This window comes from Cryptomeria japonica, chromosome 11 (assembly GCF_030272615.1).
Source record: "Cryptomeria japonica chromosome 11, Sugi_1.0, whole genome shotgun sequence".
NCBI classification, from domain to species: Eukaryota; Viridiplantae; Streptophyta; class Pinopsida; order Cupressales; family Cupressaceae; genus Cryptomeria; species Cryptomeria japonica.
The window spans coordinates 399,673,230-399,698,864 of record NC_081415.1 but is presented as its reverse complement, the minus strand read 5'-3'; the positions used below and the strand labels follow the sequence as shown (position 1 = coordinate 399,698,864).

Sequence of the window (25,635 nt, the reverse complement as noted above, 5' to 3'; positions counted from 1 at the left end):
GTTATCCCAACTTCACTTCCCCCTTCCCAACCTATTCTTCCTCAAGCTCCTCGTATTTCACAAATGCTTAGTAAGGACTATGATCTTATAGAACAACTTAAAACTACTCCTGCTAAGATATCCCTTTGGGATTTGATCCAAACTTCTTCCGCTCATCATGGAATGTTACAAGATGCCTTGAAAGATTTGAATGTTCCTCCACCTAATACATCTAGTAATATAGTGTCTTTGGTTAACTCTGTGATGAATCCTAAAGCTCAAATTGTGTTTACTCAAGATGAGTTGCCTACTAGCGAAATTCAATATCAATATGATCCCTTGATGATTGTGGTTATCATAAATGACACTGCTATAAGACGAACACTGGTAGATAATGGTTCTAGCCTTAATGTGTGTAGCATTAATCTATTGCATAAGATGAATGTGGATACATCCCTTATTGAGCCTGACTCTTGTCCCATTCGAGGCTTTGATAATGTGGCTAAGTCTTCATTAGGTATTATCACCTTACCCATCACAGTGGGACCTATTACTTTGCCTACTCCTATCCATGTTATGTCAGGAAATCTAACATACAACTTGTTATTAGGGAGACCTTGGATTCACAGTATGCAAGCTGTCCCCTCTACATTGCATAGACAAGTTAAATTTATTTATAATAATAAGACATATACCTTGATAGGTGATACTAATTTTCAAGCTTGTTTGCAAACATCTACTTCCAAAGGGAGTTCTTCTAAGCCTTCCTCTTCTAGTGATGACTCGTTAAACAAGATACCTATGGATGAATCATCACCCTTTGATAATCAAAATTCTTTGGATGAGTCTGAAGTTCCTAAAGAAGATTCTTCTCAACTTGAATCTACACATGAAAAGGCTTTTGATCCTGAGAAGGTTCTCGTAGAAGACGATTGGGGATCTCTTGATTTCAATCCCACCTTTTTAGGTGAGTATAGGGTTCCTCCTAGAGAGCTTAAAGTTAAAAAGAAGGAAGAAACTAGAGATCAATCAGTCTTACCTGAACCTATGAGCAATAATTTTGTGGCCGCTTCTCAAACTTCTTCTCCTCACACCTCTAATTCTCAAGAATTTGATTCTTTGTCTTATGAAAAACCACCTTTTCTTTCTGAAATGGCTAATCGTTATGGTCGTGGTTTCCATATTTTGGCTAAGAGTGGCTATAGTGGAAATGGTTGTGGCGCAAATGAACAAGGAATTAAAGTTCCTTTAGAACATAACATGCATGAATATTCATTTGGACTTGGATATAATCTTTCTAAGCCCACCATAGCATCTAAAAGACCATCTCTCAATGTGAATGCTATATTTAGTAGTGATGATGATCTCACTTCAACTAAATCATCTTCTACTTCTATCAACTCTCATTCCCCTCATAAGGAAATCTTGACGATGAACAAATCTCTTTATGACTCCCCTCAAATTTCTAAATCCACTTATGAATCTTTATCTCCTATTCATCATAAAGTCCTTTCCTCCAAGGATAAGGCTCTAATAAATTACACTCATCCCTCTTCTAAGATTTCTTGTGACTTTTCTTCTTCAATTTTTATCATTTTATACATGTTTTTGATCTCACTTATAGTTGAGCATTTAGCATGTCATATTCAAATACCTCATTCAATCTATCATGTCTTTAAATAACATTAATGGCTATTATGTTGCTCATCATTATGTGACATTGGTAGCTCATTTACTGGGGGCTCATTGTCATTCATGATGGTACAATTTCAAGTGCAATCATATTTTTGAAGCAACATAATAGCCTAATTTTCTATGTTATCTCTTGTTCCTATGGGGTAATAATGTGGAAATATTGATCATCTTTTTTAGAATCCTCTTTTCCTAGATATGGGAGAAGATGTGTATTCTCTTTCTTACCTTACCCACTTCCTGTGAGGAGCATTTTACATACACTAATGTCTTGCTTGCATGAACTCATGTGAGTATGTAGTACATTTTTCTTATGTCTAAATCTCTCCCTAGAAGATTGTGTAAGTCTTTCTCATTATCCTTATCCTTGGGAGGCAATGATCTTTCCTTATTTTTATCTAAGGATCCACTTTTTCCTATTTCGTGGATGGTGTGAACTTTATTACTTGATGTTATTCCTTGTATGCATTTGTTGTTGTTTGTTCAAGGATTCTCTCTTACAAGAGGTGTAAGTCCTTGACTACAACCTCTTTTTCGCTTGGTAAAATACATCCATAATGAATTCACTCTCCCAATCGGGTTAAAAAGAGCGTCATCCTTCATTAAGAATCACTTTCATCTCGCAAAAGAAGGAAGTATTGCATTCTTATTCTCTTCTTTGCCTTATTTTAGAAGGTGTTTAAAACAATTCCTCTCGGGGATAGGTGTCTTTTGTACAAAGATCTCTTCTCCTCTAAGGATCTCCTTTACACATACTACAAGATATCCCTTTTCAACTATCTTATCCTTGCTTAAAGAGTGCAAAACTCTCTTGCTTGGATCTATGACATTGTTGCATTTTTGGGGTATCTTCTTTTGTGATGAAGGTAGGTATCCTTGTTCTACTTTGCTTATGACATAAACGTTACACTTTTTGAGCAATGGGTCATTCTCGGAACCAGAGCACAGACTCTTAGAGCGAGATGTCTCCATTTTTCTTTTATGCAAGGTGATTATTCTCGGAACTAGAGCACAGACTCTTAGAGCGAGATCTCACACTTTTGTACTATACATATACAAGTTGTAGCATACTCGGGAATAGACTCCTATGAGGTGCTTCTAACCTCCCTTACACACACATGCACGAGGTTGAGTGGAACTAGCGGCATAAGGCTAGACTTTCTCACTCTCCTCCCTTACATGGATCACCTAGACAAACTCTAGGGGCTAGTTTTCCATGTCCTTTTTCCCATGGATCACCTAGACAAGATCTAGGGGCAAGAAGTCCATGTTTTCTCTCTCACTATTCTTCTCATGGATCACCAATGTGTGTATTCATGCTTTTTTTCCTTTCTTTCTTCTCTTTGCATTTTGTTTCCATTTACATCCTTCATCTTGTGTTAGAGAACTCTCAAATCCTCACACTCTTTGTTGTGTTGGAATCGAGATTTAGTCCTCTTTCTTACCAAATGATTCTCCATTAGTTTCTGATCTCATATCAAATCTTCTTATGAGCATTTGTCATCAATATTCTTTAACAATTCGAAGTGGTAAACATGATACCCTGTTTCAACTCACTAAAATTAGCAAGCCGAAACAAGGGGGGCATATAGCTACCCTCAAATTTTCATCACCTTCCTTAGTAAGCATTAGGTGATTTTGTGATCTAACGTGTGTTTTGTAGGGTGTGGTTCCTAACTGTGTACTGCAGATACCGCTGGGGGCTTCATCCGACGACTTATGGATATATCCTTTTTCAAATAATGTTTACTTTTCTGTACTTTAGCTTGCATATGCACGTAGTGTTCATATGACCGCTAAAGTGGGGGCTAAATGTAGCGTTGTAAATTGTATGCACTTGCTAGGGTGGTACAATTTCACACCTAGTTTAGCACCCGCCTTGGTGCATTTTGCATTTTGCATTGCATTTCCCCTTTAGCACTTAATTAATTAAAGTAATTAGGTCTAGGGTTCTATTTTATCATCTCCCATATCATAAAGTTGGGCCCCTTTCATTAAAGTGTGCCCCTTTCATTTTATTCTTCCAATACATCATTTAATCTAAAACCCTAATTAGGTCTTATTTTGAACTTGGGGGCTTTATTTCGGGGGTCAAAACATATCGAAATCACCTGTAACTTCAGGATTCTCTCTAAAATCATCATATCCGATGGCCCTGAAAATTTGTTGAAAAGTTGTCGGGACCATGGTGTCCGGCGTGCACATGGTCCTGGACATTTCTCCCGAAATTTTAGGAGCACGATCCAATCATAAAATAAATCTTAACCCCAAGAAATTGGCGGGAGATTCAATCTCTAGGTCGGCCAAAAGTTGAAATTAAGACCTAGGGTTTCATATATAAGAGCTCTCTTTCTTCATTTGAAAGGATCCGGAATTTTGTTTTCAAGGGCCTTCTATGTAGTGAAAGAGCAGATCTTTGAAGACTTCAACAACATTCAACATCCATCCATCAAGCATTCATCAATTTCATTCATCCATTTAGGGCTTTGAAGACATTGAAGAGCAATAAGGGATCACCGACTGAAGATTGGCTTGTACCCCTCCCTTGGGGTTGGGTATGATTTCATGTTGTTTTCATGTCTTTGCATAAGCCCCATTATATCATTTGTATTCATGCTTTAGATCACTTTGCATCTTGATTTGGAGCATTTACATTATCATTTACAAGCAATTAGGGTTTACTTTCTAGGTTGCTCTAGCTTGGTTACTTTCATTTTAGGATCTTGCACACACACTACTTTTACAATACAACTTGGCTATTCATGGAGGTGGAAATCACCAAAGCGGGGGTTTGACTAAGGCAAAACCCTATATAGCCACCCACCATACCTTTTCAGATATAAGTGCAGGTTTTGGGATTCGGACAACGCCGCAAGTTGCAGATCTGGAAGAAGCAGATCGAGACAGAAGTTCACACCAAGTTTCAGAGCAAAAGACCAGGACAGGGGCGTGGGGCACCCTGGTCCTGCCAGGATAGGGGCACTGGGTGCCCTGGTCCCTGGGACAGGGGCGCTGGGTGCCCTGGTCCTTCTGTCAGACAGCAGTTTCAACATTTTTGATAGCTTTTCAGGTTGCAAAACAGCAGTTTCAGGAGCAGTTTTAGGGGCAGAATCAGGACAGTGGCGCCCACACCCCCGTCCGAACATTTTCACTCAGATTTTAACACCAAGTACACATTTACATTCTTGTCTTGTCCTTGTGTTTACAGCTTTCCATTGTTTAAGTTCAATTCTGCAATTTTGTTATTAGTTCATACTTGCACTTTGGGGTTAAGAATTGAACTTGCATCATTTTATCTATTATTTGCAACAAAGAAATAGAAATCCTAATAGGTAGCCCATGGCTCTCTCTTCCACAGAAAGAAGTAGCCAATTGTGTGATACCTCTAGGCTCTTTCGTATTCCACAAGTGTGTGATTGAAAGTGAGATTAGGGCATGTTTGCTTAGTGTCACTTTTTACCCCACACACATGTATCCGGACAATTTCTTTGAAAAATAAGTCTGCAACATAAGAAGCATCACAAGTGGTTTTACATTGAAATAAATGTGCCATTTTACTAAACCTATCCACCTCTACAAAAACACTATCATAACCTTTTCTTTTCCTAGGTAATCCTAAAACAAAATCTATACTTATAGTTTCCCATGGTCTTGAAGGAATGGGTAAAGGCTGGTATAAGCCTACATTGGTGGACTTCCCCTTTTATTTTTGTCATATTACACATGTCTCCACAAATCTCCTGACATTTGTCTGCAATTTGGGCCAAAAGTAGTGCCTCTTCACCAAGTCTAGTGTCTTGTCAAGGCCAAAATGGCCTGTCATTACTCCACAGTGCTTCTCCTTGATTATGTTTAGTCTCATAGAGCATTTGGGTATGCACAAATATGCACCCTTAAACAATAGTCCATTTTGTATTAGAAATTCAAAAAAATCAAGATGAAACCGCTCATCAAAAGATGCACATACCTTGTATATCTCTTCAAAGTCTTCATCATCCTCATACATGGCCTTCAAGGAGTCTATTCCAACACTCTCCAACTGGATCTGATTTGTGGTTAATACTCTTCTTCTCAAAGCATCTGCCACCTTATTCTTGACCCCTTTCTTATGCTTAAGAGTGAAAGTGAAGGCTTGTAGGGTCTCTACCCACTTCATATGCATATGGTTCAACTTTTCTTGGCTATTTATGAAACTGGGGGCCTGATTGTCTGTGAAAACTATGAATTCCTTTTGTAGTAGGTAGTGTCTCCACTTTTTCAAGGATTGCACTAGAGCATACATCTATAGGTCATAGGATGAGTACCTCCTCTTCACCTCATTTAATTTCTCACTGAAGAAGGCAATGGGCCTTCCTTCTTGACTAAGTACTGCCCCAATATCCATGTGACTGACATCCCATTCCACTTGGAATATTTTGTTGAAATCGGGTAGGGAAAGGACTGGCTTCTCTGCAACTTTCTTCTTCAAGGTTTCAAAGGAGTTATCTGCCTCTTTAGTCCAACTGAACCTGCACTTTTATCCTCCCTTTATGGTGTCAAGCATTGGAGCATAAATATGGCTAAATCCCCTTATAAATTTCCTATAGAATGTGGCTAAACCATGGAAGCTTCTAACATCATTCATTGTTCTAGGTGTAGGCCAAGACAATATAGCACTCACCTTTTCTTGATCCATTATCAACTCACCATATGAGATTACAAATCCCAAGTAAATGATCTCTTCCTGCATAAAGAAACACTTTTCCAAATTGATCATTAATTTCTCTTCATACAATCTCCTTATGACCAGGTCTACATGATTTAGGTTCTCTTCTTTGGTTTGACTAAAAATTAGAATGTCATCTAGATAGACTATGACAAATTTTCCTATGAAATCCCTCAATACTTCATTCATTAACCTCATAAAGGTACTAGGTGCATTAGATAAGCCAAAGGGAATGACCTTCCACTCTTACAACCCCTCATTTGTTTTAAATGCAGTCTTCCACTCATCTCTCAACCTAATCCTAATATGATGGTAGCCACTTTTCAAGTCAATTTTTGTAAAATATCTAGCACCCCCCAAGAAATATAACAAATCCTCAATCTTAGGCATTGGAAATCTATACCTAATAGTAATTTTCTTGATAGCCCTTGAGTCAGTGCAAAGTCTCCAAGTGCCTTCCTTTTTGGGTGCCAAGACTGCATGGACTGCACATGGGCTCAAACTTTTGCAAATCAGTCTGGACTCCAACAATTCTTCAACCTATTTTGCCATCTCAACATTCTGATCTGGGGTGAGCTTATATGCTGCTTTGTTAGGCAGGGTGGATCCAGGTATAAGGTCTATGTAATGGTTATATCCCTCATAGGAGGTAGTGTATTTGGAATGCCATCAGAGATGACACCTTTGTACTTTTTTAGTAACTGCTGCATTGTAGGGTCAACCAACCTCAATCTGTCTCCTTTCTTGTCTTTAAACTTCTCCACCTTTGTCACTTTGGGACTAGGAATAAGAGCATAACAAACAATGCCTTCATCTACTATCTTCTTCAATAATTGCTTTCCTCCTACCACCAACACCTTGGCCTCCTTTGCTTTTATTTTCTCCTCACTCTCCATCAAAGGTAACAACTCTATCCCCTTACTATCTTTGGTGATTGAATATGTGTTCCTAGCACCATCATGTTGTGCCTTCAAATCAAATTGCCATGGTCTCCCAAATAGGAGATGGAAAGCATCCATCTTTGTAATATCAAACAACAACCTATCCTTATAGGATCCAATCTAGAATTCTACCCAAGCCTGCTCTTCCACAATAGCTTGTTGACCTTGGGTGAGCCATGAGACCTTGTAGGGGTAAGGGTGAGGTAGTCTTCTCAATTTTAGCTTCTTCACCATTTCTAGAGACACAAAGCTTTTAGTTGATCCAGAATCTATTAGAACCTTGCATACCTTTCCACCTACTTTGCAAGTGGTCTTGAATAGAGACTTTCTCTGTGGGGGTTCTTTGTCAGCCAACTTCATGGTAGTTACTGTTCTTCTGATCATCAAAGCCTCACCTCTTTTAGGGTAACCATAGCTATCAAGAGTATTGACACTCTGGCATGTATTTGCACTTGCCACACTTCGGCAATCAGATTCTTGGATCAAGTTACTTCTCCTTTCCCCCATGGAACTAGTAGGCTTGTCAGGACACCTATTGGCCATGTGCCCTTCTTGATTGCAGTAATAGAATCTAATTGGACCTCTACCTTGAGATCTTCCCCTAAATGGTGGTCTTCTTCCTTTGAAGTTACCCCTCTGATTGTATCCTCCATTGTTACTTTGACTACTTTCTCCTTTAGTGCCTTCTTGATTTGTTTCACCATGGTTTCCAAAATCATTTCCCTTACCTCTAAAAAAATTTCTTCCACCCCTCTACTGTCTTCCTCTTCCTTTATTGTTCTTCTCATCTCCTTTTGATTTTCCCTTCCACCTTGATGGCAAGTTGATAGCATTTACCAACTATATTTGGGCTAAGGAGGTTTAGTTCTTCTTGGATGTTGTACCTTAACCCATTTAGGTACCAGGAAACCTTTTCACTCTCCTCCTCCTTTGTCTTAATCTTCATACATAGCCTTTGGAATTTCTCAGTGTAAGAGTTCACATCCATCTCCTTTTGCTTGAGATTTTGTCTCCTCTTGTGGAGTTGAACTTCATAATCCTTGGGTACATAAGCCTCCTTTACTAAGGCAACCATCTTTTTCCAAGAAACAATCTTGGGCTTGTTTTCATTTTCTCTCTCTTCCTAGACAAAGTTCCACCAAGCTAGGGTGGCTCCCTTCAACTTGGATTTAGCAATATTCACCTTCTAGTGCCCTGGAATGTCTTCACATTCAAAGAAACTAGATTGGGAGTCTATCCAATCCACCACTACATCTGGTTCCATCTTCCCAGTGAAAGTTAGCAAGTCATTCTTCTCCTCCATGGTTCTTCTCTCCATAGACTTGAGGGCATTAAGGAAGTGCCTCTGGTCAAGAGGAATCACCTCTTCCTCCGACATAGGGATCTCATCTTCATCCCCTTCCTCACTACTACCACTTCCTCCATCTTCCTTTCCATCTACTCTACCCCTCAACCTCTCTATCTCCTTCTGCATGGCCTTGTAAGCATTGGCCTTCTCTCTCACAATCTTTTCCAATTCTAGGTTGGTGATTGGTCCCCTAGGGACTTCTTCCTCTCCCTCTACCATTTTCTCAAAATCACTATCTCTTTACGAAAGTCGTTACTAGCTCTGATACCACTTGATATAGAGACCTCCTTGTATCTTGTCAAACACTTCAAGATGTATGACACTAACCCCTCAACACATCAATAGGATCCTACAAGGCAAGACTCTACAATCTTAGTTCCAATTCATCATCTCACTCCAAGATTCATACTACTCTAATTGGTTAATTTGCTCCAATGTGCATCATGAATCCTCCCAAGGTTCTTGACCTTCACAACACCTATTTTGGATCATACAACACTCACATGGACCATACCAAACACTAGGTTCAAGGATTCAACCCAATTCCTTATGACCTCTTCACAATTAGGCCTATTTGCTTGTAGCCCTTGGAGACGGGTAATGGGACCTCAAGTCTAAACTTTTCCAAACACCCTGACAAATAAATCATAGATTCGGATTCCCTTTATGGTCTTACACAATCCCCCAAAAGGAGAGGTCAAGATCTGGCAAGGAAATGTCTGAACCCGGTGATAACCAACTGTCGTTAAGGGATAATTAGGCCTCCATTTGTGAATAAGCTATATCATAATGAACACACCTTACAACCAAAACCCCATGGGCATGTGGGGAACCATAAAAAATTATATATTCCAGGGTTACATGCTCGAAATCATCGCCAATTGTCTTGTAGGGTAATTATTGCAGTCTAAGGGCTAGGTAGCCACATAGAGATGTCTACCTAGGGACTGGTCAAAAGCACATCTCCCTTTCTCCTCCTAAAAAATTCCTTTGGAATCATAGAATACATAGGCCACACTTGCACCCCATCCACTTCCATGAGTTCTAGATGAACAGGTTGCAAGTTATGGCCATGGGAAGGCAAAACCCTGGTTTTCCAGGTACCTACAACAAAACTTATATGTCTGGAGCAAAACAAACAATCAAGACCTCAAATCATGACCAAATAATTGGTAACTCATTGCACTAAAAAAATGACAACATTGGGGATTGGTCCCAATCTGTACAACTCTGTACCACGTGCCAAAACCTCACAATTTGCAGGAAAAACTCAGAATTTCTTATTGTTTGCAGTCATAGATACTTTCTCCGTATAGTATCCCCTTCGGAATTGTTTCCTCAAGGTTTTTATACCCCTCTACAACTGATCATATCCAAAAACAAGAGGTTAGAGCCATTGAAGGATTTAAACCAACAAAAATTCAAAAAGTTGCTCATGACAACTTTTGACAAAGTTGTCAAAAATGTCATTTCTTGCACCCAAATGACTTGGGTCAAGACTAACACCTCTAAATACCCTAGAAGAACATAAAACAAATAAAATCACTAGGACAAACCTATCCTAAGCATATTTAGTCTCCTTTTGTCCAAAAGTCCTAATTGGCTTATCAAGATGCCAAAATAGGAGTTTGGCTCACAAGATGGGGTCTTTTATTACAAACACAAAATGCATAATTGAAAACAGAAGGAAAACATACTAAGACATGTTTAAGGTCTCATCCTTCCTCCTCTAATCCTGAATGATCATGTTGAAGGGGTGCCCCTGCACCAATCCATATCTCTTATCCTTTATCCACCTCGTGTCTGCATCCATCCTTATTTAATATCTTTGATCTTGACTATCCTATCCATATCCTCCATCGCATATTCCTTCATCCTATCAAAATCCATCATCCATTCCTATGTTTGATCTTGATCAATATAGAGGTAAAATAACATCTGTGCATGCTTTAGAAAGTACAAGCCTTAAAACCTCTATCCCTCCATATCGATTACACATTGTCTTTCTACCTCATACATTATTATCCACCATCTTTCCTTCCATTACCCTTAGTGGGGCATTTTCCTCCTTTGCAACATAGTTCTTGGATCCCCCCTTCCACCTATTCTTCATCCCTTTAGTCCTTCTTATCTTATCCCCATCCATCCATTCTCTTACCAATCCTTGGTTCTCCCTTGTCATTGGTTACACTCCATCTATCCTATATCCACCAATCCACCCCATCCTATCCAATTATATTTTCAATTCAATCCTATCTCTTCCAATTCAATCATTAATTCCATCCCCAATCCAATTCTACTCAATCATCCATCCCCCTTTTCATCCTATCTAATCATTTACCCTTCTTCCATCATATCCAATCCATCAAACTGATCTTTTCCCATCTACCCGAGCTTACACTGACTTGTGCCTAATCCAAACACCCATCCATACTATGCTAATCAAGTCCAAGCAACAATCCTCTCATCTACAGACCTTGCACATCCAACTTGCCTTTTGCCAATCATCAACCTGTATCCAAATCCATCACCTGCCCATTGGGATGCATCCTTCCCTAGTCCCACAGTATATCCAAATCCTTGTCCTACTCTTGGCAAGAGATGTCAGTTGGTCATGTGCATGTTGTTTGCATGGTTGATCTTTCTACTTTGATTTTTATCTTGTGTCCCAGGACTATACTTTCTCATGGCTTTCGTGATCATCCTATATCTTGGTATGTCTTAGCTTGGGTATAATGGGGCATCATCTTTGCAGTATGGCATGTTTGAGGGTCTTCTTGTATGAACCTACAACCTTGTATTAGTTTTTCTCAATGCTTACATGGTTATGTGCAAGAGATTCCTATTTATCTGAGCATCAGTCCATGCCTCAGATCTTCATATCATCCCGGTTCTTATAATTAGTGGTGTAGACTATACATGGCAATATCAAACCAACATTTTCTCTCTATATTTTCTCAACAAGAAATCCCATCCATTTATCATTTATTTATCTCATTTTATTCACAATACTCCAATCCATCCTCTTTCCCTCTTCATCACTCTCAATCTTTTATCACCTCGTCTTCTCATCCATTTCAAGAGCACACCCATGTTCTTCAAACCCACATGTCCTCTCGAGGGGGCATACAACTACTTTCTTGTCATCCTTCCTCCTTGTCATTCTTCCTCATCTTATGACTGGGGCATCATGCTACTAGTCCTTATCCTTTTCTTCCACTATGTTTTATTCTTATTTGATATAACATCACTTCATGACGCTATATCAAAGAGGGACAAAATGTAGACACCTAAAATTAATTAAATCAATATTTAATTAATTTAAGCCTATCAACATAATTAATTGATTTAATTGTGTTATCCTTAGTCTTCTCAGTGTTAATTAGATCTAATTTAATTAATCCTGTCACTATTGTCCAATAATTAACTTATCAAATAAATAAATTATTTCCCTATTCTTCTAAAGTCCCTCCAATAATTATTTCCTCTAACCCAATTAGTTAGTTAATTTTAATTAATTAACCTAATCATGTGATTTGTACAAATCACTTTTTCCTAATCCCCACTCAGCCTAATTAATTCCTCTAAAATCTCTCATAATCCCACTTATCATTATTCTCCAATTTTAAATTATCCCACTAATGTCACATCAATCTTGAACCTCTTAAATAAATTCAAATTTATTTTAATCCCCCTATGCATCCTCACTTTGAATTTCAAATTTCTGTCCCCCCTTTTTTCCAAGGAATTTTATATTCCTTTTTATTTCTCCAATGCATCCTTGATCCATGTCTACTATCTTGAATTAATCTTAACCCTTCATAAGCAAATCAATCTTGGCCCTCCATTGGCCTCCTCCAATCTATAAATTGGATCATCTTTCCTTCTCAAATCAAGGAGTCTTCTATTCTTCTACCATCATGCTGCTAATTTATCCTCTCATCTTCCTCTATCATATTTTTATCATTTTCTTATCGTCCTGTATCAAATCCTTGTTATCCATATCCATCTATCCTTGATCCAAATCCAAATCCTTAATCCATCTATCTTGTTGAGAATTTGAGAGCAATCCAAATCTACAATGAGAAAAGAGAAAATCAAGTGGATCATCAAAGGGGCACCTTCACTTCATCAAGCTCAATCTGAGGGAGAAGACAAGTTTGTGAAGGTATACTTGGTTTTTGTGTTTTAAATGCTTTTATGCTTATTGTTTGATCATCTAACCATTTCATCCCCTCACTCACTTTGCCTCTCTCTGCCAAATTTAATTGTGCCACCCCTTCCAATCTAGACGTAGTTAATCTAGCTCCAAAATGTTAGCATCGTAGCGATGACATGCATAAGCATGCCCACTTGTGGTGACTTGGTAGAATGGTGTGGAGGTTTGAACCCACAGGTACTGATGACGTGGAGATGTCAGAGGTCAGGTAGCTTGATGTAAGTTGACCATGCAGTGAATGGTGTGTTGTTGACTGTATCACACGGTTAACTATGCATAACACGTTTATAAAATCATATGGAAAGAAAAATCATATTCAAACCATATTTGAATGACCTCATTTTTTGAGTATTACCGTATTTGAATGACCTCATTTTCTGAGCATTACCACTTTTTATGTTGCCTCGCGATTGAAAATAATATTTTCCTATTTTTTCTTCTATTTCCTTCTCTTCTTGATCTTTTTCTTTTATGTATGCTCCTTGAGACTCTTACATATTTTTATGTTAACATTAATTACTTTTCTCTTCATTATGTGTAATATCTTTATATTTTTTTCTCATTCATATTATTTTTTCTCATTGATTGTAATTAAATATATCCAAGAATAGTATTTTCATCTTATGTGCTTTCGTAGTTTCACAGGGACACGACTAAACTGACTCCAAAACAACTCAGTGACCTTTGTGTTATTGAATTTTTCAAAAAATGAAAGATGCAACTAGTTCTGCTGGAACGAGCAAGATCTATAATTTTCAACTAACTTTCATGTTATGCGCTTATCGTTGTTTCGTACGATCAACATAACAAGTTGCAGCTTTGATTTTTTTGGAAAAATAAAAAACACGAATTTTATAACCACTTTTTGAAGACCATATGTTGACCCACAAAATGATGATTGCAACAAACACGGTGTGTTATGCACTTTCACAATTTTGGCACTGCCTTGTTCAATGCATTCTCTTGTACCGTGAAATAACGATTGCAACTAACATGTTGTGTTATATGCCTTTGCTATTTCATGGATTCACTGGTCAATACCATATGTTGACTCATGAAATGATGATTGAAACTAACACCGTGTGTTATGTGCTTTCATAGTTTCGGGGTTGCCCTATTTAGCACAGTCTCTTGTACCAAGAAACAACAATTGCGACTAGCATGATGTGTTATGCACATTCACAGTTTTGTAGTTGCACTAGTCAATAGCATTTGTTGAATTTTGAAATGATGATTGTGACTCACATGGTGTGTTATGCACTTTCATAGTTTTGTGGCAACACTGGTTAATATCATTTATTGACTCGTGAAATGATGATTGCGACTAACACGTGTGTTGTGATCTTTCGTAGTTTTGTAGCTGCACTAGTTAATAACATATGTTGACTCACAAAATGATAATTGTGACTAACACACTGAAACTATGAACGTGCATAACTAGTCAATAGGAGTTTTATGGCTGCATTGGTCAATACCTTCTATTGACTCATGAAAAGATGATTGTGACTAACACGGTATGTTATGCACTTTCATAGTTTCAAGGCTAACCTGTTCAATAGTCTCTTATATCATGAAACAATGATTGTTGCTAACATCTCTTATATTCGTAGTTTCGTGGCTACACTGGTCAATAGCATCTGTTGAATTGTGAAACAATAATTGAGACTATGTGTTATGCGCTTTTGCAGTTTTGGGGTTGTCCTATCAACATAGTCTCTTGTACCTTGAAATAATGATTGCGATTAACATTGTGTGTTATGCGCATTCACAGTTTCATGAATGCATTGGTCAATAACATTTATTGAATTGTGAAATGGTGATTACGACTGACACGGTGTATTATGTGCTTTCATAGTTTCACGACTGCACTGGTCAATAGCATTTGGTGACTTCTGAAATGATGATTGTGACTACCATGCTGAAACTGCAAAAGCACATAATTGTTCAATAATAGTTTCGTGGCTGCACTAGCTAATACCATATGTTGACCCGTAAAACAACGATTGCGACTAACACAGTGTGTTATGTGCTTTCATAGTTTTGGGGTTTCCTTGTTCAATAGTCTCTAGTACCACAAAACAACGATTACGACTAACACAGTGTGCTATGTGCATTCACAATTTTGCAACTGTAATGGTCAATAGCATCTGTTGAATCGCGAAACAATGATTACGACTAAAACGATGTGTTATGCTCTTTCATAGTTTTGGGGCTGCCCTGTTCAACACAGTCTCTTGTATGGTGAAACAACGATTGCAACTAACATGGTGTGTTATGTGCGTTCACATTTTTGCAACTGCACTAATCAATAGCATCTGTTGAATCGTTAAATGATGATTGCAACTAACACGGCATGTTATGCACTTTCACAATTTCATGGTTGCACTGGTCAATAGCATCTCTTGACTCGTGAAACAACGCTTGCAACTAACATGCCAAAACTACAAAAGCACATAACTGGTTAATAACAATTTTACAAATTCATTGGTCAATACCATCTATTGACCTGTGAAATGACGATTGTGACTAACACTGTGTGTTATGCGCTTTCGTAGTTTTGGGGCTATCCTGTTCAATAGTCTCTTGTACCACGTAACAATAATTGTGACTAACATGATGTTTTATGTGCATTCACAATTTTGTGGTTGCATTGGTCAATAGCATCTATTGAATCGTGAAATGGTGATTGTGACTAACATAGTGTGTTATGCACTTTCATAGTTTCAGGGCTGTCATGTTCAACACAGTATCTTGTACTGCAAAAATAGCTATTGTGACTAAAATGATGTGTTATGCACGTTCACAATTTTGCAGTTGCACTAGTCAATAGCATCTGTTGAATTGTGAAATGGCGATTCCGACTAACATGGTGTGTTATGTGCTTTTGTAGTTTTGTGGCTACACAGGTTAATAACATCTTGTGAAATGATGATTGCGACTAGCATGTCAAAACTGCTAAAGTGCAGAACTGGTCAATAGCAGTTTCACGACTAATTTGGCTCCAAACTAGCTCAATAACCTTTGTGTTATTGAATTTTCCAAAAAATGAAAGATGTAGCTAGTTCTACCGAGCATGACCAAGATTTGTAAATTTTGACTAACCTTCATTTTATTGACTTTTAGTGACATTTTGGAGCTAGTTTAGTTGCAGTCATTTGGCAACTCCCTTTGGTCAATCCTATATTACATTATACATGATAACATGTTGTGCTATATGTGTTGTACATAATAATTTGTTGTGTAATTGATAGTTTTTATGGTAACCTTGTTACAAGTGCGCTTGTCGTTACACCAAAAGATCGACTTGTTAATGCCCAATACAACCACTAGACTTATAGAATCCATAGGAGGCAATTAAGCCATGTCACAAACTTGAGTGCTATATTGCATAGCACAAGGAGACCAAGGGAACACACCTTGCAACAATCCCCCCTAGCGCAAGCGAGGGGTTTGAAATTGTGACCAAGCTCTGATACCACTTATTACGAGTGCAGTTGTTGTTGCACCAAAATATCAACTTTTTAATGCTTGATACAACCACTAGACTTATAGAATCCATAGGAGGCGGTTAAGCCATGTCACAAACTTGAGCACTACGCTGCACAACATAAGGAGACCAAGGGCGCACACCTTGAAACAAACCTTTGATGTGTTAAACATCGTGTATAATAACACAATGTATTATGTAGAAGTATGACTCTCTATGGGAGATAGAAAGAAGAATAAATAAATGTGGCATCACACCTTATTATCTGAGTATATTTAATAAATTATGTGTGAGTATATTAGTACGGGTTAACATGTTGTGTTATATTACATACCACTTGATAATGAGTTGTATTATATTACTGTATCCACGATAACACGTTGTGCCATATTACTTTGCACATAATAACACGTCGTTGTTATGGATACATGGAAAGTGAGCATAAAATCTTTATTATTAATTTATTGATTCAAGCTATGTAGCTCGAAGTGGGCCATTGTTAGAGTAGAAATGAATATAGATAGAAAAGAACTATATACTGTAGTTTTACTTTCAAATCCAAGTTCACAAACTAAGTTAACATTTTTTTGAAATGAAACAAGGTTGGTCCTAAGTGGAAGGTTTTACAATAACCGTACTTGTCAAAATATTCATAATTGAAGAACCTGGGAATGAATTCTACTTAGAAACATAACCTTATTAATCTTTGTAAATAATGACCTACATATATCTCATTAGAGCACATGGTTTCATTTTCATTTTACCATTAAACATAAACATAAATTAGTTTATATCGTTACAATAAGTATAAACCAATAGTAAAATTGAAGGAAACTATGATATAACTTTTACCAATTACTATTAGTTTATTATCCATATTGAAGATCACAAGATATATTCTTCTAATCTATTACAGTTAAATATATGGAGATCACAAAAAAAAATCCATGTTATTACAGTTCATATGAAACCTATTGAAAAATCCATGTATAACGATTCATCATCCATGAAAATTGTTGAAAGAACCATTCAACCTGTTTAAATGAACTCAATCTATTTTATTGAAAATAAAAATTCAATAACTATTCAATATGTCTTATTGGAAACAATCTGCATCATTACTGATGTTTTATTCAACAAAATTCATCAATATACTTTTGCAAAGCTTCATAACATTCCATTAAATTGGTCTGTTAAATTTTTTTGGTGTTTCATGGCTGCCTCATGCCCTACTTCCTATTTCTCAATCAACATATGTTGTCTATGAAATTCCGGCTCCAATTCCACATTCTTATTGCTCAGCTCCATGACCTTCTTAGTCAGTTTAGTGCATCTCCTTTGCAACTCAGTACCATCCCCTTTAACCTTTCATTTTCAGCCTTAGTCAATTTGAAATATCTAAGAAGCACATCATTTTCCAAACATTTCCAAGGACAACCTAGCATAGCAAGCCTATGAAAAAATGTTACCCCATAATATCGATATCCAATCCTATACCAAAAACATCCAATGTTGAAGCATGACAACATTAATAATTAATTTATAAAGCACTATGCAATTTATAAACTACATTCTAAAACATGAAATTTAGGATAAAACATGGTCATAACATAAAGCTATCTAGCTATTGTTGTTTTCTTTTCCTTTCAATTTCTATCAATGTAGATTACTTTCATATCTACATTCAAGATGTCCATTATCTCTATTTTAACTCTTATCTCCAACTCAATAAGTTTAGGTCTTACCTAGTTCATCAGACTTTGCAGCAACTTCTATAGCTATGTGAGCTGATGTTTTTTTGATATTTCGAAATAGTGGATAAATGAGACCCTTCTCTAGATGATCTTTAGTAACTTGTTGAGCTAAAGCCTGAGCTATTACATAATAAAAAAATTGGGTTTATGTCTTTTTTAGTGACCATAATCCAAAAGTTTTTATGCAAGGATTTATATATAATTAAAAAGACTTACAAGTTGAAATGCTAATAAGATAGTGTAAATAGTAAAATCAACATTTCACTTCTAATAATTGTTCTATGTTGGCAGATATTTAATAGTTTCAACAAAAGAAGACAAACTAATTGATTCCTTTAGTTTGATAGTTTAACATGATATCTAAATAACTTGTGCAATAAACTAATTAAGATCATGGATAATTCATTTTTTTGTGTGCATGCATCCCAAGGCATTTGGCAGGAGGGTATGTGGATAGATTGAGAGAGACCTTATAGTCCACTAGCCATATCCTCTTGTGAGCTTCAATCAATGAGATTTTTTCCTGAAAATCACTTATGTGTTAAACATGTAGATACAATGAATAATGGTTACTCAACCACTAGTGTGACAATGAAATGGCATAGCAAGAAAATTTATTAAAATAGTTATCTTGCAATACCTCTTTGGCTATTTCCAGTGCAAAAGTGGTGTAGGGGCACTCAAGGGTGTGCTAGGATCCTTTGAACATGTGTTTGAATGCAACACAATGTGTTTCCTTGAAGGTTTCTTGTGTAGGTCCTAATGGATGTGGTAGGTTCAATGCTACCAATGTTATGCAATAAGCCCTAAGGCTCCAAGGTGTGTACTTGGTCAAAAAGCCTTGTATGGGAATTTTATTTATGTTTTTGGTGTATAGGGGTCCTAGAAGTGTTGTGTGTCCACTTTTTAACCTTTGGTGTGAAGGCAAGTATGTGATGTAATAATTTGTCAAAAGTTGCTATGTTGTCATAGGCAATTTTGCAAAAAAAATTGAGTTGTGGTTGCCCAACAGCTAGTTGGTTGCACTTGTACATTAGGAGGTGGTTGGAAGGATTCCTTGGCCTTATTTAAGCTTGAGGAATGATTCCCAAAGGTTATATTGAGACTTAGAATGAAATTTATGCTTCCTACAATTCTGAAACTGTCATTTTTACTGCATTTTCTTGTGTTCTTGGATTTGGTATGGATTTGTACGGCCATATGGAAGGGATAATATCTTGAATTGGTTGTAACAATGAATCACCTTTCATTTCATGTAGGTTTGAGGTCTTGAAGTTCTGTGGTTGAGGAGTAATTGAATTTTCTTTCTCGCTGCCTGGTAGAAACCCGAAAAATCAGGGTTTGGATGCAAAAGGAGCCACCATTCAACATTCCTCAATGGGAATGGACTAAAACCCTGGGGAATGTTGTATTACCATGTATAATAGTTTATTTGGTTGGTTTGTGGAGCAGAAGATCTCACCTTGCATTTTTGGAGTGATGCCCTAGACTTGACATTACCCATGTGGCAAGTCTGTACAGTGAAGGATTGATTGAATCCTTGGAACAGTGGACAAAATAGTGGTCAAGCCTTGCATAGAGGGGACCCTTTGACATGTTAAAACCCTCTCCAAAAGCCCTAACTTCCCATTTTACTGGTGAAGGTTTTGAGACCTAAAACCCCTATACCAGCTAACTAGGCTAAAATAGACACAGTAGGGTTTGAACACTTGCACTCAAAACCCAGATGCAGAAGTTTGAAATCCTTTAGAGGGTCCAAAAGAGTACTTGCATATAAAATTTATTCAAGGGGTTGTTCAGAGAGTTTGGTAGATAAAGAGGAAAAGGCCCAGACAAAGGCCTAATTGCTTGTAGCCCTATTTCCTAGGTCACTAAGAACAAAAGGCACAAAAGGCTTGTAAACACAGACCAAAGAGGTCTAAGTCAATGAAAATACCTTGTCAAACATGTTCAAAAACCCACACATGAAATATTACACCATTTGAGAAAAAGGTCCTATTGGCAAGGGGCTTGGGGTTGTGAAATGTCTTGGTTTAGGGGTTGAGTACATAGGAGTGGGAGTCTCCTTGTGAAACCAATCCATCCTAAGTGGATTGATCCTTAGGAAGGATCAAGGAAAAGCTTAAAAAAACATTTGGAAGGTTGGAGATATTGGACCATTGGATGGTGCCAAGTGTTAACCCATAGAAGAAGCCAATGAAATTGTTCATCAACACCAAACCCTTTGCATCAAAAAGCTATGCAATACCTTTCATATGTGAACAAGAACCCATAAAATATTATCCAACTTTGTAATAGACATATGATATATTTATTATGAAAGACAACATATGATTTAGTGAAGGAACATGTCAATGCCCATAGAGTTGTTGATAACACTCTACTATATACTACCCACAAAATGATAGATGATGATAAATTAGGCACTCCAACTTGGACAATCCTTATAAGTGTTACTCAAACAAAAAATATCCTAGTAATAGTTGTATAAAAATAAGAGTTGACCAAAAACTGAAAATAAACTTTCAGATATGGATTGAATGCACATACCATACAACTACATGATATTGGCTAGTAATAAATGAAAATACATGATCCCAATACTAAGAAAAGAAATTGAGGATGGTATAGATATACATACTTTTATTTCAATATTATATCAAGACCCTATCAATGCTTGAAAATAGTACTAAATTTTTGGCAAGCTTCACCAACAGTGGATGTGTAGACTATAGGAAGAAATTCTTCAACATGGTCAACTAAGAGCTTGTAAAGCAATCTTTTATTCCTCTCCTGGCAATATATATCCATGTCAATGCAAGTGAAAATTAATATGGAGCATTTAAAGGTCATATAGTTTTGAGTTAGTCAAGGTGTTGAGAAGTCTAGGCATTGTTTGTTTATATTTGTGGAAGTATCCCTATTTAAAGTAAGTTCAATGTTTGCATTATTTCAACTATTTAAAAAAAGAAAATTTGTGAGTAGGTAAAAAAGAGTTGTTTTATTTAAGGGATGAACTCATGGAGGAAATTATTAGGCTTTCATAGCGGAGACCCATGTATAAATCCCTAGGAGACATGTTACATGCTTAAAATCTTAAAAATGTTGAATTAAGGAATTGATGCATCCAGTTCCGGTAGTGCCATACATCAACAAATAAGGCCAGATTCAAGTCTTGGGTGAATTTATGGAAAGGGAACCCCTAAATTGTGACATCTAAACCAAAGGACACCCAATAAAAATAATATAGAAATTTAAAATATTGTTTTACCTAATAGTTCTCCAACACTGCTGATTATAGAGGGATATAAGGGTATTCATATTCAAACTTTCTAAATTAATCATTAATTAAATATGACTATCACTCATTAGAAGCAGGTTATATTTTTTTAAATCTTTTAATATTTATTCCCTCTAACACACACTCACAGAATGTGATGCCATACTGCCTACCATGTTTTACTTAAAATATTTATATTATATCTTTGTTTATGTGATTTACTAAATCGTTTTAAATAGACAAAAATATATCAATAAGAGTAACTTAAAGTTGACTACTAAACCAGGTAAGTCTAAAGTAATCATAGATTAGAGGTCTATTGATCCATTAATGGTTTGGTTATACTAATGAACATCTCCTCAAAATGGATCCCAATAGTGTGAAATTTGCATTAACATAAGAATTGTAATATCTTCCATGCTACTGAAAAAAAAGAAACAATGACGAAACATGGCAAGAAAAATTATAGTATAGGAATTACTATGGAGACATGTTTACCCCATAGAAACATGTTGTGAGTGAAATCTCAATTGAGGGTAGGGTTGTGTGATCCATAATGATTAGGGAAATGATAATACAATAATGAGAGGAATTACTTTTGAAGTTGCAGCCATAGAAAAACCCAAGAGGAACTAACTGCGAGTTCCATCAAGAGATAGTTATGAAACTACCCATTCCATCAAGGGGCAGTTTCAAAACTGCTCATTCCTCTAAGGGAGGATTTCAAAACTACAAATTTTTTAAGAGGCAGTTTTGAAACCATCATACGCTAGGGGTTTTTTCCAAAACTCTCAAGGCAATTTCGCAACCGTCAATCTCACAAAAGGGGCAATTTTGAAACCATCAGTCCCTAGTGGGTTTTTTTTGAAACTATTAAGGTAGTTTCACAACCACTGATCTCACAAAAGGGGAGTTTTGGCCTAATTCAACATGTGAGATGTTGAAATAGACAATTCAATGTTTTCTCTTCCAATTTCCATTTTGGAACCTTCCAATGTGCAAGGGAGATTCTCCAACAACTATTTAAAGATGTGAAGAAATCAGATTGGATGATCAAATGCATTCCATAGTGAATGTTGTTAGATGTTAGGACAGTCCCAAAGACACTGAGAGGGGGGGTGAATTGGTGTCTAATTGGTAGATGGAAGATTTAAACTTATTTGCAACTTTACAACCTAAATTAATATATTGGTAAACAAATAATAATGCAGTAAAGAGAAACAAAAGTATAACCATCAATGCACACCATAGCACATATATTTTTGGCAAGGAAACCCGGTATAGGAAAAACCTCGATGGGATTTGTGACCCACAATATTTAATCACTGGCCAATATGAATAAATATTACTTGTACAATAGGGGCCTGTACATGCAAGAAGGCCATCTGCCTAGAGCTCACTGCTCAATACAAAAATGGAGTCCCACTGACTGAAATTGGATGGTTAGATCCAATAATAATGTACTACTCAAAATAGCATCTGCAATGCTGGATTCAGTATCGGTTTAAGCTCTGTCGGATACCTCTATCATAAACCTTGCTTCACTCTTCTCTTCTCTTATTCGCTCATAGGATAATTACATCAAAATGCATATACAATTCATTCGCTATCATAACCTATCACATCTCATATATCACTTCCTTACATTACCTAAATTACATTTCAAAATGACCTACAAGATCTCATACATATATGAGTCTTTACAATACATCATGTTGGCTATACAAATATAATTACAATACAAAACAATATTTTTTCAAGTCGGCTTAGAGTGTCGGTATAATTTGTTGTCAGTGTAGACTGGATGCCGATGTGAATAAACTTGTAGTGCCTGCCGGTGTCGGTAGATAATGTATGTTGTTGATGTGACCTATGAACCATGTTACCAGTTGGCTACCATCAATGACAACATCAACTATTCTCATATGAGTGTGTAATGCCAACAATCTCCCCCTTTGGCATTGATGGCAACACTCATGAGAAAAATCCAAAAATTGATATCCAAAATTGAAGTCCAAAAACTGAGTGTGCTCTCCCTGAGAAAGTGATCTTCTTCTGTAGATTTTTCTCATACACTACTCCCCCTTTGGCATCAATGACAAAGATTGTCAAAAGAATAAAAAATTCAAAATTTACACCTAGAAACCTATAACCGGTTATGTACAATCTGAAAAATGTTTGCCAAAACCAAGTTAAGACCTTGCAAAAACTTAGTACTATCAAAAATTATACTCTCTGTCTACCGGATCATACCGGTGATCTTTCTCCTTGAATAGTCACTTTAGACAGCTCATTCTAGTGTGTTAATAAGTTGTCCAATCTAGGACCAAGTTTGTTCTTCAACTCCCAGGTTTTCATTCTTAGCCTTGCTTTCTCCCTTTCCAATTTCTCAATCTTCTCTTCATAGATTGCCATTTCCTGATCCAAAACTGAAGTAAGTTCTGAAGAACCAATCATATTATCAGCTATATCATCAATTTCCTTTTGTGATTTCCTTATTTCATTATCAATATCCTCGGTTAGATGGTGAGTCTTACATGCTTCCCTATATAACTCTTTGTATTCTAGAATGGTGGAATTTAGTGCCGGTAACAAAGAATCAATCTGCCATGTATAGTCTTTAATTGTCATGTCAAAGAATTCATTTTTCTCCTTATTCACTCTTTCCTTAATGGTCTCTTCATTTATTTTATCCACAGTTTGAATGTTAGAAGTAATGAATTTGGACAATGTGTCCAATTTACCTATAGCTCCATCAATATGATCAACTTTACATGCTGGTGCAATCATTTGTAAAATTGGTAAAGTATCATCAATGGCCTTAAATGCTAAGGCATTGGATTCTGTAATCCTCTTTATTGAATCTAAAAGTATATCTGTAACATTCATTGGTCTATAATCCATAGTAGAGGTGCTAGGTGGGGTGCTTGGTTCTACAATTGGTTTGTTTTCTTCTCCGGATGTCTGCACAGTTACCTTGACCACTTCCTTTGCCTTGTCCTCAACCTTACTTTCAACCTTACTTTCTGTCTTACTATCTGCCGATTGTTCGTGCCCTATTTCTTCTTCTGCTTCTGTTAGTATTTCAGTGTTAAGATGAGTATCATCATGGATAGATTCTAATTTATTAACTTTAGTTGTTTCCTTGTCCATTACAATATTAAAATCTTGAGTGTCCACATTCATGGTAAAAAGAATGTCTGACTCTAGATCAACATTATCTGCTTTTACTTCCTTTGACTTATCTTCTCCGGGCTGACTATCCATTTGTGTTGGTGCCTCTGAAGTTATTGGCGGGGTGTCCTGTGCCAATGGCGGTAGATTATCCTTAACCATGATGTTAGGTACACTGTCAACATTACCCTTACCTTTATCCTTTTGATATACCTTAGTAAATGACTTATCAACCATTTTTTTGTCTCTATCTTCTTTCTTCTCTCTCTCAACAAAAAATATGTCCCACTTATCAGTCATTTCATTTACAATTTCTTTAACTCTGTTAGCCATATGACTAACTTGTCGGTGACCACTCACAAAAATAGTACTATTGGCTTTGGATATAAGGTCATCAATTTCCTTCTTGGAATTAACAGGATGCACAACTAATAGAGCTTCTACCTTTAATTTCTTATCAAGTTCCATAACAGACATTCTCTTTTCTTCTAATCTTAAGTACAAATCATTTGGTAGAACATCTATTACCTCAATAAGGACCTTCTTGTAGATATCTAGATACAAAATAATACTTTCTTCTATAGTTTCCTTATCTGAATCTTTAAAAGAATGATAAAATTTATTTACATTGTTGAGGCTACCATCTTGGGTGATTTCATTGACTAACTCTTCCGATGAAAGAGTATTTGGTTCTTTTGGTTTTGATTTCTTCTTTGGAGTAACTTTCTTCTTAGGACCACTAGGCTCTCTTATAGCCTGTTGCTTCTTTCTAAGTGTCCTTGATTTATTAGGAGATGGAGCAGGTGTCGGTGAGGGTTTTCTTTTTTTTTTGTCCACTCTTTTGAATTCAGTTGCCTTGCCACTGTCAGAATCAGATGAGGTAGCTACATGAGAGATATGTGCTACCAGTTGTTGTTCTTCTTTTCTTTCTTGTTCAACAACATCTTTCATCGGATCTAGTTTCAATAATCCCTTCTTGACAATCTCAACAAACTTAGAAGCATCTTTCATGTCCTTTTCTCTTCTCTTCCTCTTCTTCATCATAGTAACACCACT

At 36.7% G+C, this 25,635-nt stretch overlaps 1 pseudogene; it reads right to left on the bottom strand.

The window, feature by feature from the left end:
* Positions 1-24,816, bottom strand: part of LOC131071539 (uncharacterized) — a 40,592-nt pseudogene extending 15,776 nt beyond the window's left edge.
* Positions 24,817-25,635: the final 819 nt, after the last annotated feature.